We start from the raw sequence: 14,686 nt of genomic DNA on the forward strand, positions 1-14,686 counted from the left end.
GAGCAGCAAATCCAGTAGACTAAATTGAAAGAAATGCAGGTAAATTGCTGCTTCCCCTGAAAGGAGTATTTGGGGCCTTGGACAGTGAGGAGGGAGGAGGCAACACGGTAGCACAGTGGTTAGCACGGTTGTTTCACAGCTCCAGGATCCCAGGTTTGATTCCGGGCTTGGTTCTCTGTCTGTGTGGAGTCTGTACATTCTCCCCGCGTCTGCGTGGGTTTCCTCTGGGTGCTCCGGTTTTCTCCCACAAGTCCCGAAAGACGTGCTGTTAGATGAATTGGACATTCTGAATTCTCCCTCTGTATACCCGAACAGGTGCCGGAATGTGGCGACTAGGGGCTTTTCACAGTAACTTCATTGCAGTGTTAATGTAAGCCTAATTTTGACAATAAAGATTATTATTATTAAAGGGGCAGGTGTTACACCTGAGATTACATGGGAAGGTGCCTTGGGCAGGGGATGAGGTGTTGTGGATGATAGAGGAGTGGGCCAGGATGATACGGAGGGAATAGTCCTTCAGAATGCTGACAGGGGAGGTGACTACTCCACATTGTGACTCATGCATTCTGTATGGAACATGAAAGGTTAACAATTAGAAAGGCTGGTTTGTTATGTGTCTATGAGAGTCAGCTTTCCGAAAAGGTAGTACTATCACCAGATGAGCCAATTCCAGTTCATGTAGTACTGTACTGGTTAATATTTTATCTTTCTGCTTCTATGCATTACTTAATAATTAATTCTGGAACAGTAGTTTAGTGATGTAAAAGCCCGCTGAAGTGTAAAAGAGGTCTGTAATCTTGGCTCAGTTGGTAGCACTTTGCCTCTGAATTTGAACTTTGTGGGTTCAAGCGACTAGTCAAGGATTTAAATAGCAAGATCACGGCTGACACTCCAGTGCAGTACTAAAGGAGCACGGCAGTGTTGGAGGTGCGTTCTTTGGGATGTCTGCTCCTTCAAGAAGATGTAAAAGATCCTGTGGCACTATTTTGAAGGGTGGGGAAGTTAGCCCCAGTAGCCTGGTCAATATTTGCCCCTTAATAACAACACAAAAACAAGTTATCCGGTCATTATTACTCGTGGGAGCTTGCTGTGCACAAATTGGCTGCTGAATTTTCTACATTACAACAGTGCCTTCACTTCAAAAAACACTTCATTTGCTGGAAAGTACTTTGAGGTGGCCAGTGATCATGAAAGGCACTACTCAATTCAAGTGTTTCTTTACTTTATTTTCTATTTCTCACCATGGTAAAGATTCGGAAAACCATCCTCGGTAAACTATTTGTCATGATTAGGATTGTTTACTCGATCTGGTTCCCGCTGACCCCAAAAAAACAGTCTTGGGAGATGCTAACACGTTTTTGTTACTTGGATGCATCCTCACTGGCTTATTGGGAAGGCAAATCTTTCCTTCTGCAAAGGACTGATCCCTCCCTTCTCCAGCCAACTCTGCTGCCTCCTCCTCAAAGTGGGAACGGTCAAGCAACACCAGTGCCCCCCTCCAGTCTGGGAGCTCTCCTTCTTGTTGTGGACTATTCTCTGTATAAAGATAGATGGATGCTCGGACAGCGGGCAGGAGGCAGCTGCACATTGGAGGGCTCCCGTTCACGAACGGCATTTTTGGGATTTAACGCCCGGTCCCATGGGCAACGGAGGCGGCAAAAGCAGCGAGAAGACACAGTGAAGGGAAATGTCAAAAATAAGTTTAAAAACGGCCGTGAAAAAAGGAGCTGAAAGTCCGTCGGGGAGTGGAAAGGTCACCGCGGGGACGGCAAGAAAAGTGGAGGCTGGGGCACCAGGGGAGGCCGCATTGCCCACGGCTGAAGAAATGACTACGGTGATGGCCGTGGAACTCGAAAGGCAGTTCACAAAACACATGGAGGCGATGAGGAAGGAGATGGGGGCGGTACTGAAAGTGCTGGTGGAGGAGGCGATTGCCCTGGTGAGGGCGGCGGTATTGAGCGCAGTGGTGGAGGTGCGGGAGCAAGGTGAGGGGCTGAAGGAAGTGGAAGAGACATTAGTGCAGCACAGTGATCAACTTACCTCCATGGGGAAGGAGTTGGGGAGGGTGATAGAGATCAACAAGGGTCTGCGAGCCAAAATGGACGACTTGGAAAACCGATCCAGGCGACAGAATCTGAGGATTGTGGGTCTGCCCGAAGGAGTGGAAGGCCCGAGGCCGACTGAGTATTTTGCCACGATGTTGGCGAAGCTATTGGGAGAGGGGGATGATCCCTCCTGATATGAACTGAATCTGGCTCATCGGTCGTGGAGGCCTGTACCAAAGGAGAGTGAGCCGCCAAGAGTATGACTCTGTGTTTTTGTAGGCACAGTGTGAAGGAGAAGGTCCTGTGCTGGGCAAAGCAGAAGCGAGTGGTGCAGGGCTGGAGCTGGTATACGCATATATCAGGACTTTGCGGTGGAGCTGGCGAGGAGGCGGGCTGCCTTCAGCCGGGTGAAGAAGGCACTGTACATCAGTAAGGTGCAGTGTGGCATAGTATACCCAGCTAAGTTGAGGGTGACCTACAAATCCAAGGACTTTTATTTTGGAACGACGGAAGCAGCGGAGGAGTTTGCGAAGGCAGAAGGACTGTGGCTGAATTGAGAACCGGTCATGTACAGATGTAGCCTCATGTAACTGTATTTATTCACTGCATACTGGTGTATGTGCTGAATGAGCCAACGTTGTATATACTTGGACAAGGGAAGAGATGGGACTATCACTTGCAATGATGGTTCTTTGGAGCTTGGGTGTGTATACGGGGTTTGTGTGCTAAAGGGGATTTCTTGGTTTTCCTGGGACTGGGCAAGGGGGAAAGAGTCGGGCGGGGACCTCCACACCGGTCGATTTAAGCCGGCCAGTGAACAGGAGTGAGGACGGGGAAGGGGCTGCGGCCATCGGAGCCTGGCAGAACAGGTTCCGATGAGTCTAGCTGGGGTGGAAAGTTGGGGGGAAGGATTAGAGGTTGGGGGGAGGAGTTTTATAAGAGGAAGTGGAGGGGAGGGGTCGGGGAGGCGGGGGGGGGGGGGGTTTACAATTCATGGGTGTCATTTACGGTACTCTTTCGGGGATTGAATGGCATTGAATGTTAGGGGGGGGGGGTGACTCTATAGGTCAATGGTGACCATAGGTGATTCCTGATTCCTTTTCCTTTTCTTTTTCCTTTGTTTTTCCCACCGTGGGAGGGTTTGTTTTATTTGATGCTTACATTGTCAGGTGGGGCGTTGTTTGGGGTGGTGGGAGGATGGGATTGTTGTTGTTGATATGGGTATTGACTGTATTTGTTATCGTTTACTGCTTGTTGGCGGGGTGTAAATTCTGAAGGAAATGTGAAAATGGGGAATAAAAATATTTTATAAAAAAGATAGATGGATGCTCCATGAGCAGATGGAAGAACAATTCAGAAGTATGCATGCCTGCTATGCGTGCTGAGCTCTCCCCAGTAAGGGCTTAAGGTGTCATTTGTTCGAGATGTCAGGTAAGACAATGATATCAAAGTGCCTGTCAGATATTGAGTGCTGATGTCCCATCTGCTGACAGTGTGTGAGATCTCTGTGGACTGTAAGCCTTAAACTGCCCAATGACCTAATGTAATGAGTGTGTGAATTTGGAATGAGAAGGTTCACTGAGCATGATGAAGGGCCGTCAGATTGCCTCGCCATACCCACTTACCTGCGCTAAATTTCTTCAGTGCCTGCTCGCCTGACCTTGCAGACTCAGGCCAGATGAGACCAAAGAGGCACAGCGAGTCCCTGGATCCAACACTAGAGTGGAAAAGAAGCGCAGGGAAGGAAGATATGCCCCTTTGTACAGCATTAGCTGAGAAGATAAGTGTCTGAGGTAAGTGGATGGGATTTTGGGGGTTAGATGTGTGTGTGGGGGTGGGGTAAAGGTGGGTTCGGGGGGGCAGATATTGGGGGGTCAGACGTTGGGGGGGGAGATAGGACGTCGGAGGGGTTGGGACGTTTGGACATGGACTGAAGTGGGGGTCAAGTCAGGTTGGGGGGTCAGTTTGAGGGTGGGGTGAGGTGGGAAGTGATGGTGGGGGAGTCCCCTGTGAAGTGTGGGAGTGTCCTTACTGGGTATTTCAAATAGCTCTGTTGAAGTTAGAAAAGGTTTTACTTCTTCTAACTCTATCAGAGTAACTATGAGCCTAAAAGTGGCAAAACCATCTGAAGTTAGCGACTTAAATCGCTTTGTCAGATGGATCCCCGCCCAATGCAATTGTCCAGGGGAAGTTAGTCTTTCTGGACAATTGCCGGGTAAACCCTTACCCGGGAACTTCCAAGAGAGATTCCCCAGCGGATCTTTGGCGCACCTCCCAAATCTAATGCTGGGGAGCCAGAATTTCTCTGCTGGATTAATGACTTAGTCGTTGCACATTGAATCTGGAAGATTCTATTCCAGCATCCTCAACTTCAGACAGAGTGCTGCTTTCAACAGCATGACAGTGATGTACATCTGTTTCTCTTGCTCGTACGTCACGTCCGGATATTATCTCTGTAAGCAAAGTTCTTTGCAGTCGCTTTGGAGCATTTAGTCGTGATTTGGGGAAAATGCTTTGAAATGACTTGTGGACAGACTCCAGTTATTTTGTCTCTCCCAAACAGGTTTGAAGAAAATGCTCACAAGCAAAAACAATAGCCGGGCACTGAGCATAGTGTCATTAGTTTGCTTTAACACCCTGGAGCCAAGTCCAGATTATCCACGCGGTATTAAGGTTGCTTCCAGACCGGTCCCATTGGCGTCACCATGCAAGGTGACTTCATCATTGACGTCATACTATTTCAGCACTGGTATTGTTGTCACTAATTGTTTAATTTCAGTGAACGCTCCTTCTTGTTCTGTGCCCCAATGCCACAGCCCCTCCTTGGCAGTGAACTTGCATAATGGTTCACAATCCAGTGACAAATTATGCATAAGTTTTGCTAAATCGTTCACTAATCCAACAAATCATTGCACTGCTTTCACATTGGTTGGTCACTGCATCGCTGCTCCAGCTCTCACCTTGTCAGGATCCAGGCTATGACCTTTTGCTGTCAGTATGTGACCTATGTACTTGACTTCAGGCATCTTCAATTGCAATTTGTCCTTGTTCAGCTTCAGATTTGGTCGTATTAAATTTATATCATGGTCAGCTATGGCTTGGCTTCTTCCATTGTGTCTGTGCATCCACAGATCATCCACTATGACTTCCACTCCGGGAAGATCTCTGACTATCTCAAGCTGTCTGTGTTGATATTCTTAGGGAACCATGGAAACGCCAAACGGCATGCGCAAACTTTGTTATTTCACAAATGACCTCAACGTCATTAGAAAACTGCTGCCATTAATCATCCATTGCACTTAGAGTGGTAAAAATCTTTGCCTTGGCAAGTTGTGACACATTTCCTTCATTGGTTGGCATGGGGTAGTGAGCTCTCTTTAAAGTTTTATTTAGATCCTTTGGGTCTAAGCATACTCTCAGCTAAAGGCAAAATACTGCAGATGCTGAAAATCTGAAATAAAAACAGAAAGTGCTGGATAAACTCAGCAGGTCTGGCTGGCTTCTGTGGAGAGAGAAACAGAGTTAACGTTAAAAGTCCATACAACTCTTTACGGAACTGAAGAGGGATAGAAATGTAATGAATTATATAGTTGAAGAGGGGATTGAGGCGGAATGGAAGGCTAGGGATAGCTCGGAGCTGAGGAGAGGTTGATAAAGATGTCATGGACATAAGACAAAGGGGGTATTAATGATATTAAGGAGTGCTAATAGTGGCAGAATGGTTAGATAGCAGAATGTGAAATAGGAAAATAAAGGTCAGTGCTTAACGGGAGCAAAACTGAAAATCAAGTGACAGATGGCTGTGTGGGGGAGGAGTGGGGTTGTATCAGAGAAAGCAAAGGGAACCAAAAAAACTAAAATGGAGGGGAATGTAAAGTTGTTGATCTCAATGTTGAGTCCAGAAGGCTGTAGTCAGAAGTCAAGATACTGCTCCTCCAGTTTATGTTGGGCTTCACTGGAGCATTGTAGCAGGTGAAGGATGGACATGTGGGCATGAGAGCAAGATGGTGAATTGAAATCGCAAGCAACAGGAAGGTTGGCGTTATGCTTGCCGACAGAGGGAACCTGTATCGCAAAGTGGTCACCCAGTCTGTCCAACAGAGGCGGGCTTACACATATGGGGGCCCCACGCTCCCCCTGTTTGCGGGATCTCCCATGTCAGGCCCCACCCTCTGGTGATGCAGCAGCCGACCCAAAATGATGTCAAACCCTGCCCCAAATGACGTCAATGCCCTCCTGATCCCACCAAATCTCAGCTCACACAATGCTATCTGACTTGGCCTCTGCCGGACCGGTTGCCCATCCCTCCACACTCATCCATGGCCTCTGGTTGAGTCACCCCGCTGCTCCCTGAAAATCACACTGGTGCCTGCCTGGCCCTCACACCTCTCAACTGTTCACCCCTAGGCTATCTGGGCCTCGCGGCTCAACAACCGCGTGTGCTCCTGGCTGGCTGTCTGGCTGCTGATGGCTCTATATGCGGGGTGCAGGGGATCTGATAGAAACATATAAGATTATGAAGGGAATCGATAGGATAGATGCGGGCAGGTTGTTTCCACTGGCGGGTGAAAGCAGAACTAGGGGGCATAGCCTCAAAATAAGGGGAAGTAGATTTAGGACGGAGTGCAGGAGGAACTTCTTCACCCAAAGGGTTGTGAATCTGTGGAATTCCTTGCCCAGTGAAGCAGTTGAGGCTCCTTCATTAGTGTTTTTAAGATAAAGATAGATAGATTTTTGAAGAATAAAGGGATTAATGGTTATGGTGTTCGGGCCGGAAAGTGGAGCTGAGTCCACAAAAGATCAGCCATGATCTCATTGAATGGCGGAGCAGGCTCGAGGGGCCAGATGGCCTACTCCTGCTCCTAGTTCTTATGTTCTTATATGGCCTGCCATGGCCCAGCCTCTGTTCTTTCTTTGGTTGTTTGCCCACCCATACTCCCTGCTCAGCCTGGCTTGGAAGTCGAGAGTCGGCCTGCTGCTCCCCTCGCTGGCCGTTGGGCAGCGCCTCCTCCTCAGTGCTCTCTGAAGGCTCTGTAAGCTCGCACCCCGATGTAAGGTCAGCGACCTTGCTTTTGCCTCAGGCTACCGGGCCTGAATTTCGTAAACCTGGCTGCTGCTTCACTAAAGGAAAGTTCATAAACTTCACACCAGACAATCAGGAAATCTGTCCAAACTGCTCTCAAATCGCCACCACCTTACAACATCTGGGATAGTATTTTCCCGCTCTAAGGGGATTCCTCCAATCAGAGCCCAATGTTGTTCTGCATCGCTTGCTGATAGTCTCATTCGAATCAGCAAATTCAGAACTACCAGACTCTGATTGGTGTTGCCACAGCCACGTCTCAGTCATGGGCCTCCCCATTGGCCGGGGCCATGCACTGCAGCGCTGTGTATTTCATTGTAAATCCTCCTCTGGTCCCCAATGTAGAAGACACTGCATTGGGAACAGTGAATGTACCAAATTGAAAGAGGTTCAAGTAAAAACCTGCTTCACTTGAAAGGAGTGTTTAGGCTCTTGGACAATGAGGGGATTGGAGGTAAAAGGGCAGGTGTTGCACCTTCTGAGATTGCATGAGAGGGTACAGTGGAAGGGGACGAGGGTTTGGGAGCGATGAAGGAGTAGACCAGCGTGTCACAGAGGAACTGGTGACATCATGCTGGATTTGGCGGAAATGGCGGAGGATGATCCTTTGAATGCGAAGATTTGTGAGGTGAAAAGTGAGGACAATAGGGACCCTGTCATGGTTCTGGGAGGAGTAGAAAGGGGTGAGGGCAGTGGTGTGGGAGATGGGCAGGGCAGGATTTACCCCTGGAAACCACAATGGGGGGGAACCTCGGTTGGGAACCTCAGGTGAGGAAGGAGCAGCGCTCCGAAAGCTAGTGATATCGAAACAAACCTGTTGGACTTTAACCTGGTGTTGTAAGACTTCTTACTGTGCTCACCCCAGTCCAACGCCGGCATCTCCACATCAAAGAAAAGTACAGCACAGGAACAGGCCCTTCGGCCCTCCAAGCCTGCGCCGACCATGCTGCCCGTCTAACCTAAAACCTTCTACACTTCCGGGGTCCATATCCCTCTATTCCCATCCTATTCATGTATTTAATCTCTCGTCTACTTCTAAATAATGTTCTCCTGGTAGACATCACAACCTTGTAAACATGTCTTTGTACTCCTTTGGGATCTGTCAGCGGTTTATAATTTTGTGTGCTGCAATATGTTGTAAATCTCCAAAGGCCACATTTAAGATACCAGTCCAAGCTTTAGACTTGTTCCAGCTGAATGAGTGGCTGTTGCGTACTGTCTCTGATCTGGAACTCTAGATCTTCATTCTTTCCTTTACATTGGGCTCCCAGACTAATTTGTCCTCTTGGTATTAGTATTATGGCATCATGTAGCCTCAATCTTGCCGTTGAGGGCTTTGACATGTTGAGCCACTTCACATGTCTGTGGAGAGCATGATGTTGCACGATACACTGTCTATCTGACACATCTTGTTCACTTGATGCTCTCCTTCTGTGATCATCATCCTAACACTCACAAACCATTTATCCAATAAGACTTGATGGAACCAACCTGTTGTATGGTGTATTTGCTTCTTCAGAGTCTTCAGCTGATATCTCTCTAGTGGGCAACTGTATAGCACGTTTGCTTTTTCTAGTCAAACACATATGTGCAAAATGCTTTACATTCTTGCCGGTAAAACACTCTCCCACGTTGGACAAGCTTTTCTGTTGTGTGGTGTCCTCCGCAGTATTTGTCCTTTGTCCATGATCATTCTGTTCTTTTGGCTTGGAATGTCTATCAACACAATGTAACTCCTGGTGTGTTCTGTCATACATGAGGTCCAGCTGATGTTTTACGGCCTCCACATTTCTGCATACATGTATCGCTTTCTTGAGAGTAAGGGTGCGATTTTACGGTCACGCTGCCCCAAAAGGCAGCTCACCGCAGTGCAGCATAGCCAGTAAAAGCCAGGAGTTCCCACTCCCGGGATCTATCTGGCTTGCAACACTTTGCGAGATCTAAAGCGATCTTGCGAGATGTTGCGATGTAAATCTGGCCAATTGTAGGCAGGATCACTTTTCAGAAAATCTGCTAGTTGTGCAGATTGCCGAGCTACCCACGGCTTAGGATCTGTCTCCTTCGCCTCAGCGACCTCGGGCGAGCCCTGTTCAGTATAAATGGGGACCAGATGGAACGGCTCTCGTGGGGGTTTCCCAGGGGGTTGGAGGCCCCCAGGTGCATGACCTTTGGGCAGGATGGTACCCTGGCACTGCTGATGCCACCTGGGCACCCTGGCAGTGGCAGCTTGGCCCGGGCACTGGCAGGTTGGCACTGCCAAGGTGCCAATTTGGCATTTTGTGCATGGTGGTGATCAGGCCGGAGATGCCCTGCGCTGGTGTTGTGGGGTGCAGGGGGAGCTCCCAAAGGCATTGGGCTTTGGGAGGTGTGGGGGATTGGTTTTGGGGGCTCCAGCTCTTGCTACACTGAGGAGTTCCAGTCAGCGGAGTTCCTCAGTGCACAAAACTGGGCTATGTGCGTCCCCGGCTGCCCATTCCCTTATGAGGCCCCCTATCTAACGCGAATGCCATTTTATAGCGTTGTGTTTCTCGCCACTGCGAGTGCTGGGAAACATGTGGCTAAACGTGCTCGCTATGGGACTTTGTTCCCATTTAGTTAAATCAAGTCCACAGTTTCTCCTCCCTCGTAGGCATGCGCTCACTGCCGGATTTCTTAAGCCTAAGACAATTCTATCTTTAATGAGACCATCTTTTAGTTGCCTGAATTCACATGATTCTTCATGCTATGGTGCAGCAGTCACACATTGATCAATGGACGCTTTTTTACCTTAAGTCCCAATGTTGTACCTTTCATAAGTTACATTCATGTACAGTTCAAAATGTGTCTTCAGACTTTCAAGATTTCTGACTTTTTATTTCTGCTCTTCGGAGAGATTTCGGGTGGAATACAATTTCTCCCCAACAGGAATAAAAACCTTGCTACTTGTATTGGCTCTGGTTTGTTAATCGACTCTGTTGCAATCTCATAGTTTTGCCATATCAAGGGGAAAAACTGTCAGTTCTGCCACATATCACCTTTAGTTTTAATAGGAGTTGGGAGAGAAATATTAACAACCTTTGTGGCTCATCCAGTTTGTTTGCTTTCCTTTTCAGTGGCTTTCTGCAGCTCTGAACATTTTGGTGTTCCTCTTTCAGTGGCTTGTCTCCAGCTCTTCAAACCTCCATCTCAGCTCCACTCTGACATTATGCTGTGAGCTGAGTACTGTGCTTCATGGCTACCATCAGCCTGTGCCTCATGGCAGAGGTCACATGACTACGGCAAACCAGGTAGAACCTTTTGTACATCATTGCATTTCTATCCCAAACATGGTAGGGTCCCAGGCATGCAAATGAATCCTTTGGAAATTTATAATCCCAGGCAACGGCAGGGCAGTTCTGTGCATACTTCTGATTGGTCCTAAAATGCAACAACAGCCAATGCCTTGACATTCAATGCTGTTGGTCTCAGAAAATCTGACTCACAATTGCTTTGGAAGAGAAGCAATGCAAATTCACCAGGATGATACTGCAGCTAAAAGGAAGTAACCTATGAGAATAATTTGTATAAATGTGTCTTGAATTTGTATATCCCAACTGGGTTGCTGCTGCTGGGGAGAAGGGGGAGCTGGTATGGGAGGGGGGGGGGGGGGGTCGGGGCGGGGGGGCACCGCCTGGGGGGGATACAGCTACGTGGGAACCGGGTGAGGAGCTGGATTGAAAAAGGAAATGGCTAGTCGTCAAGGATGGGGGGGGGGAAAAGAGCCCCCCAACCCGGTTGATCACGTGGAATGTGAGAGGGCTGAATGGGCCGATTAAGAGGGCACGGGTACTCGCACACCTAAAGAAACTTAAGGCAGATGTGGTTATGCTTCAGGAAACGCATCTGAAACTGATAGACCAGGTTAGACTTCGCAAAGGATGAGTGGGACAGGTGTTTCATTCGGGGCTAGATGCAAAAAACAGGGGGGTGGCCATACTAGTGGGGAAGCGGGTAATGTTTGAGGCAAAGACTATAGTGGCGGATAGTGGGGGCAGATACGTGATGGTGAGTGGCAAACTGCAAGGGGAGGCGGTGGTATTAGTGACCGTGTATGCCCCGAACTGGGATGATGCCAATTTTATGAGGCGTATGTTAGGACGCATCCCAGACCTAGAAGTGGGGAGGTTGGTAATGGGTGGAGACTTTAATACGGTGCTGGACCCAGGGCTGGACAGATCGAGGTCCAGGACCGGAATGAGGCCGGCTGCAGCTAGGGTGCTTAAGGATTTTATGGAGCAGATGGGAGGAGTAGATCCCTGGAGATTTAGTCGACCTAGGAGTAAGGAGTTTTCGTTTTTCTCCTATGTACACAAAGTATTTTCACGAATAGATTTTTTTGTTTTGGGAAGGGCACTGATCCCAAAGGTGACGGGGATGGAGTACACGGCTATAGCCATCTCGGATCATGCTCCACACTGGGTGGACCTGGAGATAGGGGAAGAAAAACAACAGCTTCCACCCTGGAGAATGGACATGGGATTATTGGCAGATGAGAGGGTGTGTTTAAGGGTGAGGGGGTGTATTGAAAGGTACTTGGAACTCAATGATAATGGGGAGGTACAGGTGGGAGTGGTCTGGGAGGCACTGAAGGCAGTGGTTAGAGGGGTGCTGATATCTATTAGGGCACATAAAGGAAAGCAGGAAGGTAGGGAAAGGGAGCGGTTGTTGAAAGAACTTTTGGGTGGACAGACAATACGCGGAGGCACCGGAGGAGGGACTGTACAGGGAAAGGAAAAGGCTACATGTAGAATTTGACTTGTTGACTACGGGTAATGCAGAGACACAATGGAGGAAGGCACAGGGTGTACAGTACGAATATGGGGAGAAGGCGAGTAGGTTGTTGGCCCACCAACTGAGGAAAAGGGGAGCAGCGAGGGAGATAGGTGGGGGTGAGAGATGAGGAGGGAGAGATGGAGCGGGGAGCGGAGAGAGTGAATGGAGTGTTCAAGGCATTTTATGAAAGATTATATGAAGCGCAGCCCCCGGACGGGAAGGAGAGAATGATGTGTTTTCTGGATCAGCTGGAATTTCCTAAGGTGGAGGAGCAGGAGAGAGTGGGGCTGGGAGCACAGATTGAGACGGAGGAAGTAGTGAAAGGGATTGGGAGCATGCAGGCGGGGAAGGCCCCGGGACCAGACGGATTCCCAGTTGAATTCTATAAGAAATATTTGGACTTGCTGGCCCCGCTACTGATGAGAACCTTTAATGAGGCGAGGGAAAGGGGGCAGCTGCCCCCGACTATGTCAGAGGCAACGATATCGCTCCTCCTAAAGAAGGAAAAAGACCCGCTGCAATGCAGGTCATACAGGCCCATTTCCCTCCTGAATGTGGATGCTAAGATTCTGGCCAAGGTAATGGCAATGAGGATAGAGGATTGTGTCCCGGGGGTGGTCCATGAGGACCAAACTGGGTTTGTGAAGGGGAGACAGCTAAATACAAATATACGGAGGCTGCTAGGGGTAATGATGATGCCCCCACCAGAGGGGGAAGCGGAGATAGTGGTGGCGATGGATGCCGAGAAAGCATTTGATAGAGTGGAGTAGGATTATTTGTGGGAGGTGTTGAGGAGATTTGGCTTTGGGGACGGGTATATCAGGTGGGTACAGTTGCTGTATAGGGCCCCGATGGCGAGCGTGGTCACGAATGGACGGGGGTCTGACTATTTTCGGCTCCATAGAGGGACGAGGCAGGGATGTCCTCTGTCCCTGTTATTGTTTGCATTGGCGATTGAACCCCTGGCCATAGCACTGAGGGGTTCCAGGAAGTGGAGGGCAGTACTTAGGGGGGGAGAAGAACATCGGGTATCTCTATATGCGGACGATTTGTTGCTATATGTGGCGGACCCGGCGGAGGGGATGCCAGAGATAATGCGGATACTTGGGGAGTTTGGGGATTTTTCAAGGTATAAACTGAACATGGGGAAAAGTGAGTTATTTGTGGTGCATCCGGGGGAGCAGAGCAGAGAGATAGAGGATTTACCGTTGAGGAAGGTAACAAGGGACTTCCAGTACCTGGGGATCCAGATAGCCAAGAATTGGGGTACATTACATCGGCTTAATTTAACACGGTTGGTGGAACAGATGGAGGAGGATTTCAAGAGATGGGACATGGTGTCCCTGTCATTGGCAGGTAGGGTGCAGGCGGTTAAAATGGTGATCCTCCCGAGATTCCTTTTTGTGTTCCAGTGCCTCCCGGTGGTGATCATGAAGGCTTTTTTCAAACGAATTGAGAAGAGCATTATGAGTTTTGTGTGGGCTGGGAAGACCCCGAGAGTGAGGCGGGGATTCTTGCAGCGTAGTAGGGACAGGGGGGGGCTGGCACTACCGAGCCTAAGTGAGTACTACTGGGCCGCCAATGTTTCAATGGGGTGTAAGTGGATGGGAGAAGGGAGGGAGCGGTGTGAAAGAGATTGGAGAGGGCGTCCTGCAGGGGGACTAGCCTGCAAGCAATGGTGACGGCGCCGTTGCCGTTCTCACCAAAGAAATACACCACAAGCCCGGTGGTGGTGGCTACATTGAAAATTTGGGGGCAGTGGAGACGGCATAGGGGAGGGACGGGAGCTTCGATGCGGTCCCCGATAAGAAACAATCATAGGTTCGTTCCGGGGAGAATGGATGGGGGATTTGGTGCATGGCAAAGAGCTGGGGTAGTACAACTAAGAGATCTATTTGTAGATGGGACGTTTGCGAGTCTGGGAGCGCTGACGGAGAAATATGGGTTGCCCCAAGGGAATGCATTTCGGTATATGCAACTGAGGGCTTTTGCGAGGCAACAGGTGAGGGAATTCCCGCAGCTCCCGACGCAGGAAGTGCAGGATAGAGTGATCTCAGAGACATGGGTGGGGGACGGGAAGGTGGCGGACATATATAGGGAAATGAGGGACGAGGGGGAGATCATGGTAGATGAGCTGAAAGGGAAATGGGAAAAAGAGCTGGGGAGGAGATTGAGGAGGGGCTGTGGGCTGATGCCCTACGTAGGGTAAACTCATCGTCCTCGTGTGCCAGGCTAAGCCTGATACAATTTAAGGTGCTACACAGGGCGCATATGACTGGAGCACGGCTTAGTAAATTTTCTGGGGTAGAGGATAGGTGTGCGAGATGCTCGAGAGTCCCAGCGAATCACACCCACATGTTCTGGTCATGCCCGGCACTACAGGGGTTCTGGGTGGGGGTGGCAAAGGTGCTTTCGAAGGTGGTCGGGGTCCGGGTCGAGCCAAGCTGGGGGTTGGCTATATTTGGGGTTGCAGAAGAGCCGGGAGTGCAGGAGGTGAGAGAGGCTGACGTGTTGGCCTTTGCGTCCCTTGTAGCCCGGCGCAGGATATTGTTAATGTGGAAGGAAGCCAAACCCCCGGGTGTGGAGACCTGGATAAACGATATGGCAGGGTTTATAAAGTTAGAACGGATTAAGTTCGTGTTAAGGGGTTCGGCTCAGGGGTTCACCAGGCGGTGGCAACCGTTCGTCGACTACCTCACAGAAAGATAGAGGGAATGGAAAAGAAGTAGATAACAGCAGCAACCCAGGGGGGAGGGGGTGGGGGTGG

At 49.5% G+C, this 14,686-nt stretch overlaps 1 protein-coding gene across 1 annotated transcript in view; it reads left to right on the forward strand.

Moving 5' to 3' along the window:
* Positions 1-14,686, forward strand: part of LOC140425414 (N-acetyllactosaminide beta-1,6-N-acetylglucosaminyl-transferase-like) — a 163,547-nt gene that overhangs the window by 116,792 nt on the left and 32,069 nt on the right. The window contains exon 3 of the transcript XR_011947851.1: positions 10,221-10,394. The gene's annotated coding sequence lies outside the window, so the exon portion shown is untranslated. The remainder of the gene's footprint in view (positions 1-10,220; positions 10,395-14,686) is intronic.

Source organism: Scyliorhinus torazame, chromosome 6 (assembly GCF_047496885.1).
Source record: "Scyliorhinus torazame isolate Kashiwa2021f chromosome 6, sScyTor2.1, whole genome shotgun sequence".
NCBI lineage: Eukaryota > Metazoa > Chordata > Chondrichthyes > Carcharhiniformes > Scyliorhinidae > Scyliorhinus > Scyliorhinus torazame.